Source organism: Phoca vitulina, unplaced genomic scaffold (assembly GCF_004348235.1).
Source record: "Phoca vitulina isolate PV1807 unplaced genomic scaffold, GSC_HSeal_1.0 scaffold10, whole genome shotgun sequence".
NCBI classification, from domain to species: domain Eukaryota; kingdom Metazoa; phylum Chordata; class Mammalia; order Carnivora; family Phocidae; genus Phoca; species Phoca vitulina.
In genome coordinates this window covers 42,580,193-42,605,221 of record NW_022589713.1, presented here as the reverse complement: position 1 = coordinate 42,605,221, position 25,029 = coordinate 42,580,193, and the positions used below count along the sequence as shown (strand labels likewise).

Sequence of the window (25,029 nt, the reverse complement as noted above, 5' to 3'; positions counted from 1 at the left end):
TTGTGTTAGTTTTGGTTAACTTGTATGTTTCAAGGACTTTGTTTCATCTAAGTGGTTGAATTTATCGGCATAACCATTATCCTTTTAATGTCTAGAAGATTTGCAGTGGTGCCTCCCTTTTGTTTCTGATCTGTGCCTTTCCTGTTAAGAAGGTCTCTGTTCATAGGAACTGCCGGATCGGGGTAACTGAGTTCAGGAAAGTGGGTGGGGGCGGTGTAGGGAAAGAGAGCGGGAAGGCAGTGGAGGAAATAAAGCCTGGGGGAGGGAGGGCGGAGAGGTCTGTTGGCCGCCTCCTCTCTGGGGAGGAGCCGCCGGGGAAGAGCGGTCACGTGGGTGGTGAGCTCATTAGGCTGGGGACACCAGCTGTGCTATTATTAGGGCTTTTCAAGTCCCTCCGTGGCAGATGTTCTTAGGCGGAGTTCCAGCCTTGTTCACTTCCCACATATGGCATAATACAGTACATGGAAAAGGAGCGACTCGGTAACAAATAGCTTTTCCATGAAACACATCACTCCTTTTCCCCGTGAACTTTTCCCTTCTCTCTCTCTCTCTTTCGCCCTTTGTGTCGTTTTCTCTCTCTGTTGTTCCTCATCTTTTTCTTGCCCTCTCTGTGTGTTTTCTCTGCTTCTTCTTTTGTCTTTCTGTTTTTCTCTGTTTGTTGTCTTTCTCTCCCTGCCTCTCTCTGTCTCTGTTTCTGTCTCTCTCTCTCCATCTTTTCTTTTTCTGTGCTGTTACCAACCCCCCCCCCCCAGCCCTCCCTCAGTCCCTCCCTCCTTTAATACTTCCTTCTTTTCTCTTTTGAGGCCCTCTTATTTAACCCTGTGTGGGACTAGGACAGGACAGAGTGGCACGGGAAGAAAGTTTGCCCATTTTAGGTTAAAAGTGAGCCTCGGCGTTTCCTAGAAAGTAAGGAGCGCAGGTAAGTCTGAGGGTGATGAACACTGGAGATTGTCTGGTCAAGAGCCTGTTTTAAACTGCACGGTTAGCTTACTGCTCTCTCCACTCGTGGGGCTCAGCAGCGGTTCCAGGGCCACTGGAACCCGGGCAGACTGAGGAGCCGGACAGGGACTGGTTATTTCTGTTCATTTTTGCACACAGTCTGTGGGTTGTGGGTTTGGCTGATGACCCCTCCTGCCACCATTGTCCTGGGTCCCGCTGATAACTTCTGTCAGTAAGCTTCCACGTGGCCCTTCCCTCACCCCTCATTTTTATAGTAACCCATGTCGGCTTGGAAACACAAGGTAAAATCAGTATCAGATCACCTTAAATTATTGTTCTGGGGGAACTGAATCTCTACAGGGGATGTGCTGTTATGTGCTGGGACCTCAGTGTATGTGCTTTAAAGCTCAAAGGGATGCAAGCTTCATTATAGAAGTTTTCTACTGTTTATTTCCAAGTGCTGACGTTTTGAGATATTTATGTTAATTTTGTAGCTATGACAAATTGATCCTATTTTAATTTCAAAAATAATGAAATAATACATATATCAGTGTCCTATCTTATTCTAATTTTAAGAAAAGCTTCTATAACCTGGGCATTTTTCTTCAAAGGAAAATAAATATAACTAAATATAACTATTTTAGAAAAAATACCTTTTTTGGATTTTAAAAATCATTTTGTTGTAAAAATACTAAAAAAAAAAAAAAAAGCCCAAACCCAAAATGTAGAGTGAGATCAGCATGGGAAGAGAGTTACTGAACTGGACATGTAATTCTTACTGGGTTCTCTGCTAATTCAGAGATTGGGAAATAAAACGAAGAATGGCCTTTTCTTCATTTCCCTAGCTTTATCTGAAGAAGGGGAATCATAAAATAGGAAGCCTTTTCCCATGGTGGCCGCCCCAGCTCTTACAGACTGGTGGGGACAGGTGCCATGGCTCCAGGCTGTGGGGCAACAGTGACAAGTGTCCATGCCGAATCTCAGTGTATTTGCTGAGTAGTGTCCACTTATTCCAGAAACGTGGTCGGTTCTGATTTCCTAGGTCTCCAGCAGGTAAGAGTCAGCTTTGGTTGGACATCCTTCTCGGTAGGATGGGGAGCTGGAGATCTGGTTAGAAGAGTGATTGTAAGTATGTGCGGAGTGGCCTCCCTGGGCCAGGCATTGAGTGTGACAGTAAACTAGACAGCTCAGGTCTGGGGGCAGGGGAGAGAACGATGCAAACGAGTGGCAGATGTCAGCTGAGTAGCAGGTGTAAGCTGTAATGCCAGGTAGTGACTAGCGGCGATAGGGAGGGAGGGGTGACTGAGGGTGGAGTGGTTCTGAAGGCCTCTGTTGGGAGGTTATGGGTGAGCAGAGACCCAGTAATGGGGAGGGGAATGAGCCATGGGAAACTGCAAGCACAGCGTCCTCTGAGGCAGAGCAAACAGCAAGGGCCCAGGCCTCTGCAAGAAGGCTGGTGTGACCTTAATGCAGGGAACCCCCCCCACCCAATCCCCCGGGAAAGTGGACACAGATGAGGGAGATGCTCAGGACAGGCCTGTGTCCCACTGGCCTGCCTGGCTATGGTCAATAGTTGAGATTTCATTTTGAGTATGATTGGAAGGAAGCTGCTGGAGGATTCTGAGCAGAGGTGTGACATGAATGGATTTACTCTGTGCATGGGTTCCCCAGCTGCTGCACGGAGAGCCAGGGTGTGGGAGCGGGGAGAGGGAGGGGGAGAGGGTTCTGTGTTGGTACAGGCCCAGGCAGGGTGGTGGCAGCTCCAGGCCAGGGTAAGGCATGCAGTGTGTGTTGGGGTAGAGGCTCAGGACAGGCTGGCGGTGGGTGTGGGGAGCTGTGGCAAGGAAGAATGTCCTGTGATGCCTTAGGTCGCGTACATGCCGAATGGAGCTTTTAACACCGGACAGCATTTACATAATTCATAGATCCTGGTGTTAAAAGTCATTCTGTGTCATTTGTTGGTCAAGTGGTTAGTAGGGACTGCTGGAGTTAAAGTTTACGCAACACCTAAGAAGTGAGTGGAGGCATCTTCATCTCAAGCCTGAGGTAAAGGCCGAGAGGAAGGAGAATGCTGTGTTCTTTCATAGCTCCGAAGTTACTCTTCTTGGCCGAGGGAAGAAGATGAATCTCAAACTTCAACCCAAGGCAAGGAGCATGAAGTAACTGTTGAACAGATTACAAAGAGGGAAAGGAACGGTGTGCCTCAGAGCACAGCATTAGTAACAATTGCTTAGAGTGAAGCGTAGCAATTTGAATTTTCAATGCTGAAAAATTTCCGAAGATTCTTCAAGCGACTCGATGGTATTTTCTTTGTGTATGTTGCCCATTTGCTTATCCTGTGTCTGGATACAGTGCCCTATTTGAAATTTACTGTTTTAAAAATGCTTCTCATAAATTAGAGTGGGGTTGTTTGAGGTACGTTGCCAATTTCCTCACAGTGTGGATGATAGCATTTTCCCCCAGTGAGGATCAGAATTTCAGGAACCAGGAAGATTATAGAAATATTAAAAGCTGATCCCCGGTTTATCATTATCACTCTTGCTTACCTCATAATCTGAGATGATTTCCCTCTGGGAAGCTAGAGGGTTCCGCTCTTTCACCTGCAGGCTTGAAGGGACTGAGTTAGGAGTGCTTAGCAGGCTCCTTTGAGAAGTCTGTGCTGATGCTTCAAGCCGGTCAGCCACTGAGGTTATCAGTAAAGAATCTGGAAGGTGCATTCTCTTGGAATCTTGGAATATTTAAGGACAGAAGATCTTGCTGCTTTCTGGTAGAGTATGGCAAGAATAATCAACACGAGAGTTGGGCTTACTTGGGGTTGCAATAAAGTGAGGATGAGTGGGGCATGCCCGGTTATTCTAGAACGTGCTGCCGTCTTCCAGGTAGTGGCTCTGGGGCTTGGGTTTCCTCTGTGTGCAGCGCAGAGGAGCTGCCTATCACCCCATTGTGCTGTTCATGGCCTAGTGAGTCTTTGCCAAGTATGGTGTGAAGCCCCAGGATATTGCTCAAATTCACCTAGAGTGTGTCAACACTCGAGGGCTTCTTTCCAACCTCTGAACACTTCTCTTCCAGGCCTTTCCACTGTGTCTTATTGGCATCTGAATAAATAAATAGCAAGTTATGAAGAACCAAATTAATGCCGACGGCCGTCTCACTTATTACAAGACTGTCGTCCTGTTTTACTCCCTGGGGTCTTTTCTGTCACCCCAAGCCTGTGACACCAATAATTTTTAACTCCCCCAAACCAGTGTGGTAGGCCGCTGCCCTCCTTAAAATGAAACTCCGTTGTCATTGAATTCAGACACTGGCTGCTTTGTTGGAAATGTGGGAAGGAAGGGATTTTTCCTGTAGAATACGAGCGAGTCAGCTCTTTTAGAAATATCCGTTCTGGGCTCGAGCTGTCTTAAACTATATTTCGATGTGTTTGTTCTGGAACTATCAGCACATCACATTCTGGGCTCTCTTTAATGGGCTCTGGGTAATTACCATGGCCTCCCACGTCAGCGAGTACAGTAAGCCATTCAGGAGGATAGCTGGTCGCTTATTAGCTGGCAGCCGGTGGCCCCTGACCCCTCCTCCTTGGAGATGGTGTGAGGCGCAATTAGAGAGCCCTTGCATGGGGCTAAGTGATTGCTGGGGCATAAATAATGCAATCTACCCTGTCTCTCTGTGCATGTGGCGGGGCCGAGCACATTGGATCTTCACATGCCTGAACCTCATAATCTGGGTCCAGCCGGTTTAGGCTTTGTGACCTTGGGAAAGTTCTCAGCCAGTGAGCGTCCCTGTTTCCATCTATAGAATAAGACTGTGTAGCTGATCGCGGGGATTTACTAAGGTGATGTGTAGACCGGTTTGGCTCCTTCTTGCTTGTTGGAAGCACGCAGCAGGCACTCAGCGAGGGGAGCTCTGAGCGCCACTCTTTTGGGGCTGGTGACGCTTTGGGATATTGTCCTCTCCTTCCACTCCCAGGCTCTCTGCCCCCCATCATGGAAGACCGGGACATTTGGCTTAAAGTCGTCTTCCCCTGACCTAGTGCATCATTCGGGATTCTGATGACTCATCTGGCCCCTTGACCATCTCCTCTTCAGTGGTGGCCTCTCCTCCCTGCTTTACCCACTGCCCTAGTCTCAGCCTGGACTGTGTCATCTCCTGAAGTCACCTGTCCCACCTCTGAAACCCTCAGCATAACTACCTTGCTCTTTGAACTCCAGACCTTCCAGGCCTCTGCACACGTTCCTTGCCCCCTCCAGGTTCCCGGCGTCTCCCCTCCACCCCGGCCTACTGTCACCGAGCACTCGATGTCCTTCCTTTGTGCCACCAGGCCGAACTCTGCGCTGCGGGGCCATAGGCTCTGCCCAGTTGTGTGTGTATGTTTCTTTAGGTTTCTCGTCTCTGCCTTGTGCCATGTCTTTCCTAAACATTTTACTTACCCCTGGAGCAGACTTGCTGCCTCCCAGTCTTCATGTCCAGATGTTAGAGCCTTTCTTCTGTCCTGTCTCCTGTGAGGTGAAGGAGGCACCCTCTTCCTGCCTGAGGCTGACTTGCATCATCCTGTGGGTCTCATCCTCTCCCACCTCCTCAGGAGTGGCTCCTGGACTATCAGTCCTTCTTTCTGTCTCTTCAGCCTCATCCTGTCTGTGGACTGCATCCCACATCCTCTGACCTACTCCGTTCTCTCCCATCATCTAGACCCCTGGTCTCCCCTGGCCATGGCTCTTCCCCCAGCCCCCTTCACGGCCAGTCTCACTGAAACCTCTCCTGCCCCTCCTCCCTGGCCCTGTTGCCCTCAGGCACCTGAGCCCATTATTCCCCTACTGAGAGCGCTGAATTTGGTGCTAAGTCCAGGGCACACCCAGTCCTGGCATTCTTGACCTTCGACAGCACAGGCTACACACTCGCATTCTTTCCATCTTGAAAGGCTCTTTTCCCCGGGCTTCTAAAAAGCTGCTCCCTTCTGGCTTCCTTCCCACTTCTTCTGCCACCCTGCCTCACAGGCTGCAGGCTCCTCTGCCCCCCGCCCCCAGCCTTTGAGGGGTGGCATTCTCGGGGTGTGTTACCTCAGCTGAGCACCTTGCCTTGCACGCTGCCCCTGGAGGTGACCACACCTGTGGCCTCGTTTGCCATCGCTTCCCAAATCTTGTCTCCTGAGCCCTGGACCCATTTACCTGCTTGCCTGCCTGCCTGCCTGCCCACTGCGCACTTCCATCTTGGGATGCATGAACACAGCCCAGCTCATTACCACCCCCGCCCCTTGCTCCCCCGTCCCCCACTCCCTCCCCACCAAGAAAGGGGTCTACCTGTGAGCCCAGTCACAGGGAGGTTACCACTGTTGCCAGCTGTTCAGGCAGGAGCCTGGACCTTCTCCTGACTCTCCGTTTCTCTCGCTCTCGCCCTTTCCCCTGGGTGTTTGCCTTCCAGATCCCTCTGAGTGCCCTGCTGGGCTTGGCTGCTCTAATATTTTCTCTACTCTGCTCCTAAGGTGACCTTTCTAAAGCGTACGCCAGATCCCTTCACCTGCTTGCTTACAACCTGTTCAGGAGCTCCCCATGGGGCCAAAGAGGCTGCTGCCCCCCCTTCCCTTGCTAAAGCCCTTCAGAGCTTTTCAGTTCCTTCACTGGGCCCTGCTTTCTCTTCTTCCTCCTGGACTTTGCCTGGGCCGTTAACCCTGCCCCTGCTCCCTGCACAGCCTGTCCTGGCAGCTTGGCCTGATTCCTGCTCACTTTGTGGGTCTGACCCGAGGTTGGCATGGGAAGCCTTTCTTGACTCCAGGTTACCCATCGGTATCAGCAGTTCTCCCGGTGGCCTGTCACTGCTGATACTTCTACCTGTGGCCCCTTGGAGGTAAAGAACGTCTGTGAGAGGCTTCAGTGGGACAGTGGAGGGCATGCAGACATCCGCCCTGGCACGTGGCACTTGACCCGAAGGGCTGTTCCTGTCTGGGTCTTATAGGGGGCAGAGCATGTGGAGATCATTCTTGCCAATGGACTGCAGGTTCCATCAGGGCAGGGTTTTGTCGGATTCATTTCTCCCTGTGTTCCCAGTGCCACTAGACGCAGGCAGTAGCTCCTGGCACCTAGTAGCTGCTCAGTAAATATCAGGTGGCTGAAGAGCAAACGTGACCCTTCCGGTCTTGGTCAGTTTTCATGATGAAGATTTAAGTTGCTCTCTCCGTCTGCCAGGGTGATGGGGGGCATGGATCTGGGAATGAGAGCGGCTCCCCCCGGAGCAAACTTGCTCCACGGCCTCTCTTGTACTCTTTTGTCACACGTTTGTGAACCTTTTAAAATCACAAGTCGTCATCACCAGAGCTGTGTAATAACAGGATTCCTGGGTCCTGAGATAATTGTGGTTGCTTTGACTCATGCTCCAGCTGGGGGAAATTGACATGTTTCTAGTCTGGGGAATCAGACTCGACCTGACTGTACCTGTCAAAGTGCCTTTTCGCCTTCTAGGGAGTTGATGCTCCTAAAACGGACCTGGCCAAGCGTCGCCCATAGCGCTGTGGTTCCGGGTAAGCAAGCACCTGCTATCATGCAGGACACACGGAAGATGCTTTCGCGCTTTCAGGAGTCAAGTAACTAAATGGGTACAGTTCTTGGTCATTCACTTACTGGACAGATATGTATAGCGTGCCCACTTTCTTAATGATCTTCTTCGCTGGTTTCCGGGGTTTATTTCCAGCCTTCCCCCGAAGGAGAACGGAAGCTGCTGGAGGTTGGGAACCTCATCTGTGATGTTCACTGGGGGTGCTCAGGACCTAGCACAGTGCCTGGCAAAGCGCTTCTGTTGAAGGCATGGCGGGCAGGGTGCGGGGGATGGTGAGCAGTCGTGCAGCCCCCACCCACTGGAGTTTATAGTCTGGTGGTGTAGACAGACATTAAGGACATTTCACAAAGAAATGTAGAGTTGTAGCAGTGACTGAGAGGCCATTGTGCTCGGAGGACTGTCACAGGAGCTTTTAGGCTTGGGGAGTTTGGGAAAGGTCCCCGGAGGTAAAGGAAAGGTGCCCAGCTCAAGGGGGAGCAGGGCTGTTCAGATGGAGGGAGCAGCATGACCCATGTTGGGAAATCATGGTAGAAGACTCTCTTTCTGTCTCTAGCAGTGGGCTCTAACACCTGCCTCTCCTTTCTCAGAACAACAGGTGACATTTAGTGAGTGTTTACATGGATTATAGCATTTTATCCTCCCAGTGACTTCGCCGAGGTGGGTCCTGGCGAACCATTGGAAGTTGAGTAGCTGGTCCGTATTGAGGTGTTCAAATCCAGGCATCTTCACTCAGGTCCATGCTTCTCCCCCTTCCAGAGGCAGGCTGTGTGTGGGGTAATGTGCCAGAAGGTACATTACAAGGGTAATGTGCAGTCCTGGATTCCCGAGAGCTGTCTTGGAGGGTCGCTGCAGGGAGAGCCCTGGGACCTTGTATACGTGAAAGACAGGGTTATAGTATCTTTAGCACCTTGCCTGACAAGGGTGTGGATCGGAGAGGTCAATCGCTTCTTATAAGGGGGACCTCAAGTGGAGGGGAGGCTGGGATTGGAGTGTGGCAGAGAGAGGTTCACAACCCACTAGATAACTCTTGAAATCTTTCAAATAGAGTCTCCTAGAGGTGGCGCAAGGGTGTTGGGATAGGTTTAGGAATGCTGAGCTGCCTTTACCTGGACCAAAATACCAAGGATACCTTGTTTTGTTTTGAACAGCCTTGACATATCTATTCTGTGTTGTCTTTTCACTTTTTTGATGGTATCATTTGCAGCACAAAGTTTTAATTTTGACAAAGCCTAGTTTATCTCTTTTTGGTTACTTGTGCTTATCGTGTTACAACTAAGAAAGCATTGCCTAACTTAAGGTCATGAAGATCTATTCCTGTATTTTCTTCTAAGAGTTTCATAGTTTTAGCTTGTACATTTAGGACTGTGATCCATTTCAAGTTAATTTTTGTGTATGGTGTGCGTAGGGGTCCAACTTTGCTGGTTTGCATGGGGGTATTGTCCCAGCACCATTTGCTGGAAAGACCGTTCTTTCCACATTAAATTGTCTGGTCGACAGTCAATTGTCCGTATGCGTAAGGGTTTATTTCTGGGTTCTCAGTTCTGTTCCATTGATCTGTAGCATTACTACACTCTTTTGATTAACCATAGCTTTGTAGTAAGTTTTGAAATCAGACAGTGTGAGTCCTCCAACTTTATTTTCCTTTTTCAAGATTATTTTAGCTATTCTGGATCTCTTACATTTCCATTTGAATTTTAAGATCAGCTTTTAATTTCTGCAGTAAAAGCAACTGGGATTTTGATAGGGGTTGCATGGAATATGTAGATCAATTTTGGGACCGTTGCTATCTTAAAATAGTAAGTCTTCCTTAATGTGAGATGTCTTCTCATCTATTTAGATATTCTTCACTTCTTTTTACAATGTCATTTTCAGTGTACAAGTCTTACACTTCTTTTGTTAAATTTATACCTCAGTATTTTATCCTTTTAGATGCTATCATAAATATGATAATTTTCCCAATTTCATTTTTAGAATATTCCTTAGTGTATAGAAATACAACTGATTTTTGTATATTGATGACATATCCTGCAACCTTGCCGGACCTGTTTAATAGTTCTAATAGGTTTTTAGTGGGTTCCTTAGGACTTTTTGTATATAAGATCATGTCATATGCAAGTAGAAGTAGAAGCTTTACTTCTGCCTTTCCAGTATGAGTGTTTTTTTTTAATTTCATTTTCTTTCCTATCTGCTCTGTGCCTCCAGTACCATGTTGAACAGAAGTGGCAAGAGTGGGCATCCTTGCCTTGTTTCTGATCATAGGGGAAAACATTCATTCTTTCATTAATAAGTGTGATGTTAGTTGTGGGTTGTTCATAGATGCTTTTTACCAGGTTGAGGAAGTTCTTTATTTCTAGTTTGTTGAGTGTTTTGTCATGAAAGGGTGTTGAATTTTTGTCAGATGTTTTTTCAACATCTATTGAGATGGTGTGGTTTTTGTCCTTTATTTTATTAGGATGATGTATTACAGTAAATGACTTTCAGATTATTACTTCCTTATATTATTTTTCAGGACCTCCATTAAATGAAAATACTTTTGAAATAGAGACTTCTGAGTAAAAATTGCTTCTGCTTATAAATTGTTTTTCACTGAACTAATGTTCTTTGTTTCTTTTTTTTTTTCTTTTGGAAGATGAGCCCGTGAAAGTGATTGCTTCCTAGTATGTGTTCCGGAGAAGAATTACAGTTCTTAATGCTGGTGGCAAATGGGCTGTCCTGCTCTCTGGGGCTGATCATCTCCTGTTGCCGCTCTAGCTATGACTGCTATCTCTAATATTTAAGTGGACTCTGACCTGCCGTGGTCTGGAAGTGTTACTAATTATACTGATCTCCTTGTCTCATCTTTAAAAAGAATGATGAGCCTGGGTTCTTAATACCAGAGAATGTTGGCCTCCTTTGTAAAGAATACATTAGGAAGGATGCTTATGTGGAATTTGATCCCGGGAACTCTGCTTTAGTGTTCTTGCTGATCTTGCCTCCCCCTTTTGGGGTAAGGATTAGTGTATCTGCAGCCATTATTGTGGGTTTATGGGCAGCAGCTTAGCAACCATTTCATGGCACTCAGCTGTCTCAGTTTGTCCCTGCTTGTCGCCCTCCTCCTCCTGCCTTCCCTCTTCTCCCTCTCCCCTCCCCCACTCCCCTCTTTTCTTCCCCTGTCCTTCCCCTCACCTCTCCTCTGGTCTTCCCTCCCTATTCCTCTGCTTTCTATCCCCTCCCCCATTCCCTCTCCTGCAGTCCCTCTCCCCTCTCTCCCCCTTCCCTCCTCCTGCCTTCATCTTTTCTCTTTCTAGTGCCCTCCCCCGACCCCCCGCCCTTCTGCTTCCCCCTTTGTCTTAGGAATCCTTTGTCCTTACTGTGACCTCCGGCCCCCGTCCCCTCTCGCCTGTGAGCAGATCTCTCTAGTTTCTGATGGATGTTGTTTTTGGCTTTTCACCTGTGGGTTTCTCTAACTTGAGACCCTGTGTCCTGTTTTCTCCACAAAGGTGGGGAGTAAAGGGGGACCCAGTTTTCATTGTCTCAGACAGGCTCTGTCTTCAAGGTCTAGCCATTTCTGAGCTAGTCCCTGGCTTTGCTTTTCAGTATCCCTGGTTCTGACTGTGACCTCCTAAGAGTGGCAGAGCTCCTCCCCCACCATCCCCAGGGGACGCACATAATCGAAGATTTGAAAGAGGACAATGCTGTGGCCTCTAAAAGCTCCTGATGACTTGATGGGCAGCCTTCTTACTGGCCCTTTAAAATGCCTTTGATCGGTGGGAGACAGTATATTTTAAATAAAACAAAATGATTGCTATGGTCATAGTTTAGTATTTTGAAAATGGAAACTCAAGCGTTCACCATCTGGTTGTGATTCTTTGCCCTGATCTGCAGAAGTGGGTTCGTTTGGGATGGAAAGGGTAGTCTGCTGACTAGCTAGTTCTGTTGATTTGCTGGAACCCAGATGTCCTGGCCACTGGCCTGGGTAGAAACTTACCTAAGTAGATAGTGGGTTGACTTAGATTTTGGACCTTAGAACTGATGTTGAAATTTTAAAATAATGTTTCTTCAGTTCTACTGGGTGTCTTACACCCCCCTCCCATAATTTCCAGGCTCTTTTTTTTTTTTTTAAGGTCATTTGAATATTGTTTTTATTATGTGGAAGTTTTCTCTGTATGAGAGGGCAAGTTTCCTAGAAAGTAGTCAATAAACTGGATTTGCCAGTACAAGTTTCATCTTGCTGTGCCAAGAGGCTGGGCTCCAGAGCCAGACCGCCCAGGTTCAAGCCCCATCTGTGCCACCTGCCTGCTGTGTTGGCTGTTTTTCCCGCTCCTAGAGTTGCAGTCTCCTCCTCGGTAGGTCTGAGATGGGGTGCCTTCTTCATGGGACAGTGAGGGTAAGGGGGGGCGCTGTAGTTTAAGTGCTTATTAATAAACACCACCTATTTGTTATTATGACTATTTAGTTACAGAGGTCAGCCATTGAAACAGCCTTGAGCCGGTTGCCAATTTTCTTTCTTTCCTGTGCTGTTTTTTCACTTGAATTACATGATTCCTCTGGATTTTTAAGTTAGCCCAGTTTGAGAAATTAGAGCTGTAAAACAAATTTACTTGACGAAAAGAAAATCTTTAACAGCTGATGCCTGTGTGTTTCTTAAAAACTTTTTTTTTTTTTTTTAAAGATGTAGCCATTCTGAAATGTGATGATTTAAATCTCTCAAAGCAGGAACCTATTGCTACTATAAACTTCTGCTCCGGAGGACACGTTTTATAGCGCATTATATCTCTATAAATGTATATCTTTTCTTTTTATAACCTTAGTTAGAAGCTGTACTCCTACCTTCATTTAAAGGAACCTTACTGTGGGAACTGTTTCAGGGTAGTTTTAAAGGTGGAATCACGTCATTATGCGATTCATTTAAACATGAACTGAACGCTCTCTGTGAGGTGGGGTAACTGTGGATCCAATCCTTTGCCTAAGGCTCACACTTAAAAGTGAGTCCAGTGAACTCTTGGTTCACTGCATGGTTGGGCCCCAGATTGGGATCCAGTTTTTACTCTGGCCTTTGGTTGTCCTGTGATCCCAAGGCCAGGCCATCTGGCTTCCTCCCTGAACCAAGACTCCTTCACCTGGAATGGTTAGAAATCAGGCCATTGTGTTTAAGTAAACTGAAACCTTTCATAGTATACTCTTTGTTCGGAGGTACTTCTGAATCAAACCCATTCCCCTGGGCTGTTGTTCCAATCGCCCATTACATATAAAGGTAACTTTAAAAAAATCTGTGTATTTGAGCTTTTCGGGTTATGTGAATTTTAAGATAATTGAACGATTCAGTATATCCTATGAGTGGAGTCCCTGTGCCTACAGGTCTCTGAGCCTGCAGAGAATTCCTGTCTTTCCCTATGAACCTCCCTCCTCTGCCAGACCAGTGTGGGTCTTAGTAATGTGTGTTCTGGGGTAGCAGTCCCCAAGCTGAATGGCAAACAAATAAAAACCAGGGACTTACTTGGTTGCAGATCCCAAATTTGGAATTGGAAACTTCTCCTTGATAATCGTGGTTTGGTCTGAGCAACTTTTGCAATTTTCTTTCTTTTTGTTGATTCAAATCTGCCATAGAGCGTACTTGGAAAAAAAAAAAATCACACACAATTTTCATGCCATTCGGGAACTCCCATGAGACCCTCTGAAGGCCATAGCTTGGGAAGGCAGAGCAGATGTGGGTTCTGGTCTATGCCCCTCTGCTGTCTTGCCTGGCTGCTTGTATATAGTCCTCCCCCCTGGAGGAGTTTGTTGGCTTGTCCGGCTGGTGCCTGGAGTTCCTCTGGCTCTAGTGTCCCACTCCTAGGAAGATGGAATTCAGAGGATGTCTCTTGAGTGCTTGGAGCTCTTCTGAGAGAGGGAAAATGAATCAGTGTGTTTACAGTTAAGTTTGGATTTAGGCTAGAAGGCCCAGTGTCTGCTAGAATTTACGGTACTTGTTTTGGGAGGAAGAAATGTAAACGTTTTCCAATAAGACTAACTCCCAGTCCATAAACCCATCAAGCACTAATGGGTCATATTTCTGGTGTTAATTGAGTAGTTTTATCCTCCTTTTTTTTTTTTTTTAAAGATTTATTTACTTGAGAGAGAGAAAGAGGGAGAGGGAGAGCCTGCACATGCCCGTGCGCATGCACCAGTGTTGGGGAGGGGCAGAGGGAGAGGGAGAGAGAGAAGCTCAAGCAGAGTCTGTGCTGAGCATGGAGCCCGAATTGGGGCTTGATCCCATGACCCTGATATCATGACCTGAGCCAAAATCAAGAGTCCGCCAGTCAACCAACTAAGCCACCCAGATACCCCCTCCTCCCTTCCTTAGTGTAAGTGTATGCTTTTTGATTGTCCATTCTGAATATCATGAGTTTTGGTATTTCCTGAGGGCCCTGAAGTAACTATTTTTTGTTGAAATTGGATGGCCTTGGCTTCATTTAGTTTTCAAGGGACAGTGCAAACTTTGAGATTGGAGGTACTTGTATATACATCTTACTAATTCAGAATAACATTTTAGTGTCTAATATTTAAATTCATTCTTTATCGCCAAAGTATTAGGTTGCTTTTTTTATATAAACAAAAGTAAAGCAGATTTAAAAATGCATGATTATTATATCCCTGAATTATCTTCATATATTCAGTGGCGACAAGAGGGAATGTAAATGGTCCCACACGAGCCAGTCTTTTGGTAGATCTGGAAGACAGAAAATTGAGCTCATTTTAGATTTACTTTTTTCCATTTCTATCCTTCAATTCTGGGTTTAACATTAATCAGGTGGAGAGAAAAGAAGAAAGCTCTGGAACCCCCAAATTTGAAGGATTAGCCCATAGATACCTACGGTTGACTTTTTAAGTTAAAAATATTGACTCTTTTGTGCAGTAGCCAGTTTTTAAGGGTCTGTGATTTAGGACAGAACAGAGATGAAAGAAGAAAACATTCCAAATCAGACCACTCAGAAATACCCAATGTTGATGCACAGAGAACATCTTGCTAGAAAATCTCCTCTGTGTGAGATCCACTTGACTTTTTTTTTAAACAATTCATTTTTATCAAGACAAGCACATGCACATAACTTTTTTAAAAAGATTTTTTATTATAAAATCAAACATAGATACAGAAAACCACACAAAACCATGAATTGCATAATGAATTATTATTAGATAAATACCTTCTATAGTGACGGCCCAGTTTAGGAAGTACAACTTTGTCAGTTTCTGCAGAAGCCCCTCCCACCCTCCCTCCAAAGGTTACTGCTGCCCAGACTTTTATCATAATCACTAGGTGCCATAATTTATTTTTGTCTATTTTTTTTAAAGATTTTTATTTATTTGAGAGAGAGAGAGAGCAAGAGAGAGGGAGAGAGAGCACAAGTCAGGGGGAGGGGCAGAGAGAGGGAGAAGCAGACTCCCTGCTGAGCAGGGAGCCTGATGCGGGGCTAGATCCCAGGACTGCGAGATCATGACTTGAGCCGAAGGCAGATGCTTAACCGACTAAGCCACCAAGTCGCCCCTATTTTATCTAATTTTTAAAAACGTTTTTTTTTGTTTTGTTTTTTAGAGAGGGCACAAGTGGGTAGGGGTTGGGGGGAGGGGCAGAGGGAGAAGAGAGAGAGAATCTTAAACGGGCTCCGTGATGCAGGGCTCGATCTCATGACCCTGAGATCGTGACCTGAGCTGAAATCAGGAGTCTGACACTTAACTGACTGAGCCACCCAGGTGCCCCAAAAAACATGCTATGTATTTTAAGTATTTTAATATACAGGTTTTCTCTTCACTTCCTCTTCCTCATGGTTTATTGAATAACCCAGGCCATTGGGCCAGCGGAGTTGACCACAGCTCCGAAATGACTTGACTTGTGTGCACAGTCACAGTGCATTTCAACATGGTCCTCAATCCAGTGTATTTCCTGCTAATCTCGTGTACGTGGTTTCTAAAAAGTGTAATAACACTAAGAGACCAATGAAAACAACTGTGTTTTCCATGTCCCACCTGTTCAACTCTCCCTCTTATTCCCTGGAAGTCATAAGCTCTGAGGTTTTTCTTCTCATCTTTGCTTTTATAGTTCTAAAATATCCTGACATGTTTACTTTATTCTCATGCTTGATTGGTAGTTGGACTGGGTATAGAATTCTCGGTAGCAGTAACTTTCCCTCAAAATTCTGAGGGCTATACTCCCTGTCTTTGAACCTTCAGTGTTGCTGTTGGGAAGTCCTTGACCATCCTGATTCCTGATCCTTTGCATGTAACTCAATTTTTTAGGAGCTTCTGAAATTTCAAGATGATGTGTAGGATGTTTTTCATTCATTAGGCTGGGCATTCAGTGGACCTTCTCCATCTAGAAATGTATATTTTTCAGTTCTAGGAAACATAGTTTTTATGTATAATGTAAATATAAAGAAATATTATATGTGATATAAATACAGATATAATTATATATAAATCCATAATATAATCATATAATTTTTGTATAATCTTTATATAATTTCTTCCTGTTACTCCACCGCCCCTTTTTCCATTCTGGAGCTCCTTTTGTTGACTGTTGTACCCCTGGGATTGGTTCCCTCTTTATCTTATCTATTTTTCTCTATTATTAATTCTTACTCTTTTTTTGGAGATTTCCTCAGCTTTATTCTCAGTACTTTAATTTCTTATTTCTGCTATAAGTTAATTTCCAGTATTGTGAAAGCTCGCTTTTATTCTCTGAGTGTCCCCCCTCCCATTTTTTTGGAGTAGTGTCCTATTCGTATTTTTGGGGGGACAATGTCTTCTCTTTCTGAAGGCATTAAGGATAATATTTTGGAATTTGCTTCTGTTCCCTGCATTGTCTCTCCGTTTCCTTTGAATTTCTTTTCCTGTTTGCTTTGGTCTCTGTCTACAAGTTAGAGGCTTTTCTCAAATGTCTGGTGGTCTTTGGTTGTCCGTATTTGGGGGACTTAAATCCCGTTTGGAGTTGTATATGGAGAGTGGGGCTTGTTGATTAAGTATTATGAGTATTATGAGTGATGGGACACTTTAGCCTTTTCACTGGGGACTCTGGGTATCTGGAATTGTTTCCTTTGGTGATGGTCTGTTTCCCCAGAGGGGAACCCTCAGTCTCCTGCCTGGCGGCTGGTATTTTGTGAATTGAGTTGGGGAGGTGAGTGGGGGGGAACTTACACATACTTCCCCATTTTTGATCCAATCTCAGCCCTGCCTGGTGTTCTAGGGCCCAGTGCTTCTGTGGTTCAACCACTCCGACTCCAGTTTTCTTCTGGAATTAAGAAAGAACTATTACCCGGATGTTCTGGCAGGCCAACAGGATCTATGGGCCTGGGAAGGTGTCAGATTGCTCTTGTATATGCACCTTCTGCTAATCCCAAGCTTATTCTCCCTCACCATCCCCCACAGTTCGGTTCCTAAAGTCCTGAGTCTTCCCAGAGTTCCTCACTTCTCCCTGGGACCCCCCTGCAGGCACTTGTTAGAGTTTCTTCTGCTCTGCGAAGGCAGGTAAAGCCTGGTCCCGCTGCTTTTCATCTTCTGAAAATTGGTTGAAATTTTTCATGTTCTCTTCTCTTCCATTTTCTTTGACTTTATAGCTTATTGTATCTTAACATTTTTTTCCTTGTGGGACTTAGGGGAGTAAAGTTGAAGGCCCTCTGGCTGACTTTTATTTTGAAGGCAAAATTTTATTTTTACGTGCAGAAACGCTAACATTGTACCATTAGTCCAGTTTAGAGGCAACCTCTTTAGCTATTGTCTTCCCAGTAGTGGCCGATCTCATCCTATGTGCCATCGTTCAGCAGCCCAGCAAGAGCTCTCAGTCTTTGAGTTAACCTCTGTGAACATGAGGGTGGTACAGATCTTTCCATGGCCTATTTTTTGATAATCACTAGGGAACCTTCCTTCCAAGGCCAGTGGGAAGATGGGTAGGTAGCTCAGTGGGATCCACGCCTTCTCATTTTCCCCTGCAGTGGGGACAGTATCAACCCTGTTCACAATTCAGAGGCTCCCTTGGTGGGGACCTCCCCTTTACCTGCAGCTTTCTTTTCAGCCTGGGCCAACATCTGCTGCCTTGTTTTCCTGTTTTGGCTCCGGTCTGTACTCGTGGACCAGTTTGAACAGGTGACTAGCTGTTTGATGGCCCAAGACCCAAGTGAACTGGCCTTCAGAGTGTTATAGAGAATGGCTAGCTCTTTGCCACTGCATTTGGATGAGCTGAGGAAGAAGGGAAGGACAGTGATGGGTGATACATATGTGACCTCGAAGATTGTGAGACCCCCATCTTTTAAATCATGAAACACAATGGAGTTCTAGCTGCTTCATCCCCAGTTCCCAAGAACACAGTCCTGGTGGCTGTCTAAATGTCACTGAGATTTTTTTTTTTCTCCCTTATCAAACTTCTCTCCCTTCTAATCCCATCCTCTCTACTACCTGGCAACACCCTGGTGACTCATTTGGAAGCCTTTTGTGACTTGAAGCTGCCCCATGACCTTGTGATTTGAAAGCTGAGCTGGGGCCCAGCTTTTGAATTACGAAATCTGGCTTCCTCAGAAGCAAGGAGTAATCAGGGAATTCCAAACCCACAAAAACATTTAAAGAGAATTAAAAGTCCGAGACACCCCTCCTGGGCAGGGTTCTCAGGGACGTTAGCCCTGTGCTGAAGAATTCAGTGTGTTGGGGTCTTAGGGATGTCCAGCTTGGAATTACGTGTTGGTTTAGACCAGTGGCTCCCATTACGGTCCCCAGGCAGCAGCAGCCTCACCTGGGATCCTGTCTGAAATGTAAATTCTCGGGTCTTACTCCGCACTAGAGAAACTCCGGGACGGGTCCCAGCAATCTTGTTTTTTTTTTTTTTAAGATATTTTTTATTTATTTATTTGACAGAGAGATAGAGAGCACAAGTAGGCAGAGCCGCAGGCAGAGGGAAAGGGAGAAGCAGGCTCTCTGCTGAGCAGGGAGCCCGATGCGGGGCTTGATCCCAGGACCCTGGGATCGTGACCTGAGCCGAAGGCAGCTGCTTAACCGACTGAGCCACCCAGGCGCCCCAGCAATCTTTGTTTTTAACAAGCCCTCCAGAAGGTTCCAGAGGCACCCTGACTGGTTTAGATGATCTTAATAGACTCACACCAAAGCCCGTCCTTGTGGACTTGGGGGTTAGTGCACAAAGCCTGGGAATCTATCTCCCACAGGAGCAGTAATCTTACCTGAGGCTTTCTGAGGGAAGTATCCGCCCAGCATCACTGCCTAAGGCCCCTGGGCCCTGTTGCGCAGTTGCAGCCTGTGATTTGGGAAAGCAGCCAACCGGACCAAAAGCATGGGTAAATCTCGAAGGAAAAAAAGAACTTGTCTTGTTCTGCATCCTGTGAAGAACTGGCGAGGAGTGTGTGTGTGTGTGTGTGTGTGTGTGTGTGTGTGTGTGTATGTGTGTGTACGCGCGCGCACGCACACGGGTGAGAAGAACAGCTGGCATTCTGGGGGTTTCTTTCCAGTCTTCATCCTGTGTGCCTGTGGCTATGGGATGTCTATTTCCCCTAGCTGAGATCACACTGTATGCGTTGTTCTGTGTTTTGTGCCCCCCCCCCCCACCCCCGCAACGCATCCTGGAAGAGCCCTGGACGCCACTGTCGAAGGACTGAGGCGGCAGGTGGCCCCCGGCTTTGAGTTCCAGTTGTCAGAGGTGCCTACCTGCGCTCTGAGAAAGTACGGGGCCAGGTGCACAGGCCCTCAAGAAGTCATCTTCCCCATGCCATTTGGGGTTGTTGGTGCTCCTGGCTCATCTTGAACCTTCTGTTACGGGGGAAAGGCAGGGGGAGCCAACCGACCGGGCCACTCCATTGCCATTCAGATTCCCTGACTCTGCAAGCCGGCTGAATGTTGCTTTTTCATGTGCTGCGGGGAAGAAAGCTGCTTGATTCTTTCCTCCCAACAATGGCTCTTTCTATGAGTTCTTGCTTCTCCCAGGCAGTGCCCCACACAATGAAATCTTTTCTTTTTCATTTGTTTAAGCTGGTGGACCTTATGGACTCTGTCTCGTTGACTTTTATCTGATGTTTACAGTTAGTGTAGTGGGATAGCCGAGTCATTCTTTGCACAGAGAAAAAGGTGGATGATGGCATCCCCCCATTTCCCAGAAAAAAAAAAAAAAGACGCTCTGTGGAGGGAAAAATACCACAGTCCCTTCAGAATATGTAATCAAGTTGGTAGCAAGGGAAGAGAGTAGAGGGGAACCCTTAGGGCAGGTGGATGCTTTGGGCCTCGGGGAGTCTCCCCTCTTGGTGGGGAAGCTGGGTATACTCTGCTGGGGTCCCCATTCTGGGGTGTAATCTCCTCTCCTCCTGGACCCAGGCAAAGATTGGAGAAATCCAGAGGAGCTACTGTCTCCTCATCCCCGCCCCTGAAATCCAGGCTCAGAGGAGTCGCCAAGAGCTGGGTAGCTGCTGGTGCCCCAGGCCTGCTCCTCAGCCAAGTTCACACTGACCCTGCTTGGACCTGGCTCAGCACGTAGTGCAGGCCTAAACTGGCCTGGGCAAAGAGGTATTCTGAATCCAGGGATGTGGCCTTTCCTTCCTCCTTGATTTGTCTTCCCCAAGCGAAATGAGACCCCACATCTCTGCTTTTTCCAAGCCTGGTGATGGATTTACTGCTCATCCCACATAGTTGGGTATCAAAATCTGTGTCCCAGCAGACAGCCTACCCTTACCCTGACACTTACTTCAGCTATCAAAAGATACTGGGATGCATAAAGGTCTGCTAACATTTTAAGTAGAAATTTCTCTAAAGACTGTGGCTTTCTCTGAAGAATCTTCCCTCGGTTCTCTAAGACACGTTTCATGGAGTCAGTGTATTTATTGAATACCTGGTATTGTTGCCATTTGGGTGTTGATACAGCATAGAGGGGACCTGTCCTTGAGAAGCTAACATTCGTGTGTGTGTGTGTGTGTGTGTGTGTGTGTATGTGTATCTTTAACACTAACAATAGGTACCATTTATTGAGGACACATTATGTGCCAGGCATGTGCTCAGCGCTTCGTCAACATGATCAATAAGTACTTGTGGAGTGAATGACCTCCTTTCGTTCTTCCTCTGGCTGGAGAGTCAGGCCTGGCTGGTTTCATGGCCCACCCTGCTGTCCTGCCTTGTCCTGGCCCCCAGCCAGTATGGAGAGGCAGATACGTGGCCGCACACCGAGAGCCTTGCACTCCTGAATCAGGAGCTTGGGTCTTGTTTTAGCAACGATGGGAAGCCGTGGGTGGGTTCAAGCAGAAGGATCAGCAGTAACTCAGCCCAGGTCACCTGCTCGCCAGCAAAGCGGTTGTAGAGCAAGCGCAAGAATCAAGGACCTCCCGCTCCTCACCTGGTGACTGGAAGAGGCAGCCTTATATTGGGGGACTCTATTGCCTCTGAAAATGGCCTTCTGCTGTTTTACCACCTTCCTACTTGTTCCCAGCATGGTTGAAACATTTCTGAAGTATGTTACAATTCATGTAAGGTGGAAAGTGGAGAGGACTCGGTCATTTTATGCCCCTGTAGCGGATACAGCCAAGTCAGCAGAATCATTCCCCATTTCCAGACCGATCGTTGACATGACTATATCTGAACATTGGCTCCTAATAAGTCAGCTGTGGATGCCCAAAGCTATAGACTTGTGAAAAAATTTTTATTTTTCAGATCTCCATACAGCGAAATGGACATTTTTCTTTTGGTGTCCAGTTCTATGAGTTTTAACACGTGTAGAGTCGCTAGCCACCCCTAAGATAAAGAGTTGTTCCATTACCCTAGCGGCACAGCCCTGTCCCTTCATAGTCCCTCGCTCCCGTAGACTTTAAAGAATTTTCTTTTTCAAAATAATGGCCTTATTGAGATAATAATGTGCATACTGTGCACTTCACCCCTTGAAATAGAGAATTCACAGGGTTTTAGTGTATTCACGGGGCTGTGCAGCTATCATCACCATAATCAATTTTAGAATGCTTCCATCACCCCAGCAAGAAACCCTGTTTTTAACAGCAGGGGCTCCCTATCTCCCTCAGTCCCCCAGCCGCAGGCAACCACGAATCCACTTTCTGTTTCTATGGATTTGCCTACTCTGGGCATTTCATATAAATAGAATCATATGTGGTCCTTGGTGTTTGGCTTTTTTTCACTTAGCATAATGTTTTCCAGGCTCATCCATGTGGTAGCCTGTGTCGGTACTTCATTCCTTTTTGCTGATGGATTTATCCATTCATCAGTTGAACTTTTGGATTGTTTCCACTTTTTGGTTATTATGAATCATGCTGCTATGAACATTCAGAAACAAGTTTTTGCATGGACGTGTGTTTCTACTTCTCTTGGATGGCTACCTGTGAGTGGACTTCCTCGATCCTATATATGGTAACCTTTTCAGGAACTGCCCCACTGCTTCCCAAAGTGGCAGCTCCATTTTGCATTTTCCCACAAGCAGTGTATGAGGCTTCCAATTTGTCCATCAGCTTACCAACACTTGCTCTTGTTTATCATTGTGATTTTTGCCATCCCAGTGGGTGGGGCGTAGTAGCTCATTGTGATTTTGATTTGCATTTTCCCTGATGGCTGCTGATGTTGAGCATCTCTTCATGAGCTTATTGGCCATTTGTCCCACAAACCTGTGCAATTATTTTGTTTAATTAAAACATCTTGGATGAATATCCAGTAAATGCTTAAAATATTTCAACATAAAGAGAAATCCACCTTTTTTTAATCATTGATCTTTAAATTATATTTAGCATACATATTAACTAACATCAAATAGATTATTTCACCAAGTGAATATTAGAACTTGTCAAATTAAAAGCATTCTTTTTTGTTCTGTTCACTTGGAAATCTTATAGAAACAAGGTAAGAATTCCTGCTTTTTAATGTCTCAAATACATCATTAAAGTGTGTATTTTTCGTATCGTAGGCTTAAATGTGTGCCACACGAGCATACAGTATTGAATATAATATTGAAAACTTGGGAGGAGATATGTGTATATGTGTGTGTGTGTATTCACAAGTTCTTACTTTTTTCTGGCCTTGATTGTAATAATAGACTGCTCTCCACCCTTTTTAGTACCTTAATTGACATTTCTATTTCCAATACTAGGGTTTTAAAAATACAGATCTTGTGTGAGAAACGAAGTACCCAAATTGCCTCAGTCAGGGGAAGCCAGTTGTATATGGATTTGCACCAACCTGTAACCCGAGTCACGCTGAGCTGCTATTAATAGAAGGGGCCTGGTGAAGGGCACCTTCTGCCTCAGCTGCTTCACATTGAACCACTTCCTAGCCACCTATGATCATGGCAATGGGAAGTAGGGCACTGATGCATTTTAAGGTGTAGTAATTAAAATCTGTGTATCACTGTTATATTACTCTGATTTTTTTTATTAGTTTCAGAGGTAGAGTTTAGTGATTCATCAGTTGCATAGAACACCCAGTGCTCATTATGTCAGGTGCTCTCCTTAATGCCCATCACCCAGTTATCCCCAATCCCCCCGCCCACCTCCCCTCCAGCAACCCTCAGTTTGTTTCCTAGAGTTTGAAAGAAAGAAAGAAAGAAAGAAACCAGCGTCTCTTATGGTTTGCCTCCCTCTCAGTTTTCATCTTATTTTATTTTTCCTTCCCTTCCCCTATGTTCATCTGTTGTTTCTTAAATTCCACATGTGAGGGAAATCGTATGGTATTTGTCTTTCCCTAACTTATTTCGCTTGGCAAGATATCTTCTAGTTCCATCCACGTCATTATAAATGGCAAGATTTCATTCTTTTTGATGGCTGAGTAATATTCCATTGCATTTATACACCATATCTTCTTTATTCATCTGTCAGTGGACATCTGGGCTCTTTCCATATTTTGGCTGTTGTGGATATTGCTGCTATAAACATTGGGATGCATATGCCCTCTCAGATCACTATGTCTATGTCCTTTGGATAAGTACATAATAGTGCAACTGCTGGGTCTTAAGGAAGCTCTATTTTTAACTTTTTGAGGAACCTCCATACTGTTTTCCAGAGTAGCTGCACCAGCTTGCATTCCCACCAGCAGTGAAGGAGGGTTCCCCTTTCTCCACATCCTCACCAATATCTGTCGTTTCCTGACTTGTTAATTTTAGCCATTCTGACTGGTGTGAGGTGGTATCTCATTGTGGTTTTACTTTGTATTTCCCTGATGCCGAGTGATGTTGAGCATTGTTTCATTCTTTTGGCCATTTGTATGTCTTCTTTGGAGAAATGTGTGTTCATGTCCTCTGCCAATATTTTGATTGGATTATTTGTTTTTTTGGGTGTTGAGTTTGATAAGTTCTTTGTAGATTTTGGATACTAACCCTTTATCTGATAAGACATTTGCAAATATCTTTTCCCATTCCATAGGTTCCCTCTTAGTTTTGTTGACTGTTTCCTTTCCTGTGCAAAAGCTTTTTATCTTGATGAAGTTCCAATAGTTCATTTTTGCTTTGGTTTCTCTTGCCTTTGGAGACATGTCTAGCACAAGGTTGCTGTGGCCCTATTACTCTTTGATATTTAGACCACCTGGGTAGTGCTACTTTGAATATCAAGGAGATGAAATATTCTTATGTAAATGTGGCTGGACCATAAACCTAGAATTCAGTTTGGGGCAGGTGTTTTGTTTTTTTTCTATGTAGGCTGACAAGCTCACAGTGGTGCTTGGATGAATGAAGGGACAAACGGATGAATAAGTGATGGGAGTAGCAGAAACGGATTGTCAACCCATATACCCATCTTCCACCACGCTTTTGTCTTTCCTAGAAGAATCTGGATTTTGTACCGCTCTTCAGCTTCCTTTGCAGTGTACGCGATGGGGGTGGGGAGGCAGAGGGTGGGTGCTGATTGACCTAGGCCTGTCACTGTGGTCCCATTCTCCTTGCCATGCTTTTGGCATGGGCTGTGGCAATTAGGACAAGTCAGCTTCAGCCTCCTGAGGAAGGTTCTTCTCCTGGGAGAAGAGAGACAAAGAGAGATGTGAAGACTGCCTCTCTCCTTCCCCTGGACATTGTCATGTCTGCAGTGACGCTGTATCTGCTGCCCTCCCCTAGCCATCTGAGGAGAACCAGCCTGTCGGCAGGCACTGACGTGCTGTGTGTGCCCCCGTGGAACAGGAAGGATGGGCGCGTAATGGGGTTGGCTCTGACTCATCTGCCTCTCAGGCAGGCCATATGTCCTTCCTCCATAAAGTGTCCTATAACTTTGAGAACTCACCCTGTTTAACTGGAAAATACAACCATCTGAAAGATTTTTTTTTTTTTAATTTTTTTTAATGCCAGTAAACCTGAGCATGTCATTTAAGGCTGAGCTCAGACTTCACTTCCTCCTTTACTCCTTCCCACCTCTGCCCTCTGCCCGAGGTGAGTTGGGATTGTCCTTGCACCTTTGAGCTCTCCTGATTTTGCTTACGTTTCTCTTAACTGCTCTGCCACAGGGGGGCATTTTGATGGGAAGTCAGACCTGTGTCCAGCTTTTGGACAAATTACTCCTCTGAGTCTCCTTGTGTTTAAAATGTGAATCATTCTCATGTCATCTCATGTCATGGCAGTTAACGATGATTACATGAAATAAG

At 45.9% G+C, this 25,029-nt stretch overlaps 1 protein-coding gene across 2 annotated transcripts in view; it reads left to right on the top strand.

The window, feature by feature from the left end:
- TRAK1 (trafficking kinesin protein 1) overlaps positions 1–25,029 on the top strand; it is a 182,488-nt gene that overhangs the window by 13,022 nt on the left and 144,437 nt on the right. Inside the window, exon 1 of one of the 2 annotated variants that reach the window (XM_032408907.1) lies at positions 813–919. The exons of the other annotated variant lie outside the window; for it this stretch is intronic. The gene's annotated coding sequence lies outside the window, so the exon portion shown is untranslated. Of the gene's footprint in view, positions 1–812; positions 920–25,029 lie in introns of those variants that run through there. 2 annotated transcript variants of the gene reach the window in all.